This window comes from Salmo salar, chromosome ssa29 (assembly GCF_905237065.1).
Source record: "Salmo salar chromosome ssa29, Ssal_v3.1, whole genome shotgun sequence".
Classification (NCBI taxonomy): domain Eukaryota; kingdom Metazoa; phylum Chordata; class Actinopteri; order Salmoniformes; family Salmonidae; genus Salmo; species Salmo salar.
In genome coordinates, this window is record NC_059470.1 from 267,151 (window position 1) to 270,636 (window position 3,486).

Below are 3,486 nucleotides of genomic sequence, written 5' to 3' on the forward strand. Positions count from 1 at the left end.
AATCCTTAAACAATTGGGTGTGGCTAAAGCTTAATAACTTCACCATGCTCAAAGGGATATTCACTCTCTGCTTTTTGAAAATGTTTACCCATCTACCAGTATGCTGCAGTAAAATGTTATTTTTTTTTTTTAATGTTGATAATATCTAAAATTACAGTTCTGTTACAGTGTATATAGCGCACTGCTTTTGACCAGACCCTTGGGCCCTGATCAAAAGTAATGCACAATGTAGGCAATTGGGAGCCATTTGGGACACATGCTGAACTCTTTAGTCGTCATCCCGGTTCCAACCACATGGGCCTCGCCACTGTGGCCCGGTGGGTTGGCACCAGCCCTGCCTTAGCATCCTCACAGGGGGGTAGGAAGGAAGGAGGGAGGTAATAAACTGAATCAGCGCAGGTTAGGTGTTTCAGCACAGATCCTTCTCTTTCTCCCTCTCTCTTTTTCCCCCTCTCTTTTTCTTTCCTTCATTCTCCCTCTGGCGAACAGCCATGCGTCTGTTCATTCACTTTGTTCTACTAGAATTATATATTGATGAAGAGTGGTAAACACAGGCCATTACGTGTCTCCCTCCCAGCCATGCCAAATGGCACCCTAATTCCCTATATGCAAATGTATGATCTTAATTTGAGACAGTTTTCTACAGCAGGAAAATAACCAGCAACAGGAAATTATTAATTATTATGTTGATCATAATTAATGGACATTTTTTGTAGGGGTTGATACATGTTTTATTAGGGAAAATCAAGTATGACATTTTAGTGGAACTTTAGAAGCCTGTTTAACCCTCAGATATTCTACAAGTTTGCATTTCCTGCCGTGCAGGAAAATTCTCAGCAACAAAAGAGTGATCAAATTAAGATCCTACATCCAGAGCCTTGGTCAAAAGTAGTGCACTATGTATAGGGATTTATGTGCCATTTAAAGACGTCAGTATGGCTTGGAAGCCCTCTCTACACTCTTAGAAAAAAATGGTTCTAACAAGAACCGTTTTCATCAGAAGAACCCTTTTTCGAAAATGAGGGTTCTTTGTAAGGCAAAGGGATCTACACAAAACCTTTTACGTCCAAATAACCGTTTTTGGGAAGAAAGGGTTCTTTGATGATTCTTTGGAAAATAAGAAGGGTTCTACATAGAACTCTTCTGAATCTGAATAAGTTTCTTTTAAATAGTGTCTGAGCATTAGTGCTTACCTCAGTGTTTAAACTTTAACATCAGGAGTTTGAGTAATTTGATGAGTTCAAAAAGATAGTTGTTTAAATATTTTAATAAACTGTACCGACAGGATTAAATTGATTAAATTTAGATTTTCTGTCACTGGTCTAAACACAATACCCCATAATGTCAAAGTAGAATTATGATTTTAGAATGTTTACAAATTAATTAAAAAAATACTGTACAATCCTCATTGTTATGGCAAGCCTAAATAAGTTCAGGAGTAAAAATGTACTTAACAAGTCACATAATAAACTGCATGGACTGATTTTTGAAGGACTACCTCATTGCTGTGCGACACACATACAATTATCTGTAAGGTTCCTCAGTCGAGCAGGGAATTTCAAACACAGATTCAACCACAAAGACCAGGGAGGTTTTTCAATGCCTAGCAAGAATGGCACCTATTGTAAGTTGGGGTGCATTGTGGGAAAATTGCTGTATTTCAAATGGTACTATAATTCCGCCCCACAGAATACAGTACCGTACTATTTCTTTGGAGCGCCAAAAACCTTTTGACCACTAGTGGGTAAATGGTATTGTTGTTTCTGGTGCATTAACATATTTTGAGGCGTGCCTTGTAAGAGGCTATATTAGTTGCACCCGTGAGTGAGAATGCTGCACCAATTTAACTCCAATGTGGTTATAGTGCCCTATCAAATGTATATGCCTAGCGGACAGATTGGAGTGGCAGCTAGTCTTAAACCTAAAGTGCTGTCCACAGTGATTTCACAGTCTAAGGGAATGGGAAAGGGGGATACCTAGTCAGTTGTACAACTGAATGCATTCAACTGAAATGTGTCCTCTGCATTTAAACCAACCCCTCTGAATTAGAGAGGTGCGGAGAGCTGTCTTTGCTACGAAGCTCTGTTTGATTTACGTTAAAAAAAATTCAGCTGCACAAAAGTACATAGAACTACGTAGAGAAGTACGCAAACAAACTTCCGTTGGATCCATTGCGTAGACTGTGTAGAGCCCTTCAAATGGTTCAGCATTTTGTGATGTCCTTTTGGTCAGTTTTTTTCCTGTAGTTGCTGCCAGTTTGGAAGCCTTTGTTTAAGGCCTCTGAAAGTGCAAGTGATATGAAACACCAAATATTCATTAATATGCTGTAATGTGTAAACTCTTTACCTAGCAGACAACCTGCTTGCACCAATCCCTTGTAATTACAGTAAAATACTTAAATACAAACCCCTCCCCTCATTTTTTCCAATTACATTTACATTTTAGTAATTTAGCAGACGCTCTTATCCAGAGCGACTTACAGCAGTGAATGCATACATTTCACGCATTTTTTTGTACTGGCCCCCCCGTGGGAATCGAACCCACAACCCTGGTGTTGTAAACACCATGCTCAACCAACTGAGCCACAGGGAACCAACTGAGCCACAGGGAAGCCAATTACGGTAGCATTAACTTTTTAACAGTATAACACAGTACATTTTACGGTATTGTACTTTCTGTCATTACACAGTACTTGCTTTGATACCGTATTTATATTACAGTAGGTGTACTAAATACACAATTTGACTTGCCACTGAGCTGCCTGTAAATTACTGTCAAATTCATGCTAACCCCTTTATAGTGTAGGGAATAAGGTGTCATTTGGAACACAGCCTGAAGACTCTGTAGAGCCAGGGCATTTCTGGGGGCCATTAGTTCATACCTCATTAGACCAGAGAGAGATGAACATTCCTTTGCCACAGTAGGTCTAAGATCACAGCACCCAACCAATTGGTAAAATTTGAAAATTGCTTGTCCTGTCATTCCTAGGCCTAGGGAGACTAGAGAGCTGTGATGTTCCTTTGTTTTACTGTGTAAAGGGAGTATGATAATATTTAGCATATGCGTAGGAGGGGAGGCTAGGAGAAGACACACACACACACACACACACACACACACACACACACACACACACACACACACACACACACACACACACACACACACACACACACACACACACACACACACACACACACACACACAGTGACTGAGATTGGGAAAACAAGCAGCAACATCTCCTCCCCTGCACACACACATTCCTCCGAGGGCACAGTCGGAGATGGAGTTGGTGGCATGGCGTGGCATGATATGGTGATATGCCCAGAGCCAGTCTCTATCAATGAGGTTGCAAAACCACTAAATGCGATAACACTTATAACTTATTTCATATATAACAAGTAAGTTAATATTTATTTATTCATAGTTTATTAATGGTTTTCTAAAGCTTATTCGTGAAAGATACCAGTGTTACCTTACATGCTCTTT

The 3,486-nt window shown here is 40.0% G+C and overlaps 1 non-coding gene across 1 annotated transcript; it reads right to left on the reverse strand.

Moving 5' to 3' along the window:
- Positions 1-2,517: 2,517 nt before the first annotated feature.
- On the reverse strand, positions 2,518-2,594 carry trnav-uac (transfer RNA valine (anticodon UAC)). Its single transcript has one exon. It is a non-coding gene; the product is annotated as a tRNA-Val (tRNA).
- Positions 2,595-3,486: the final 892 nt, after the last annotated feature.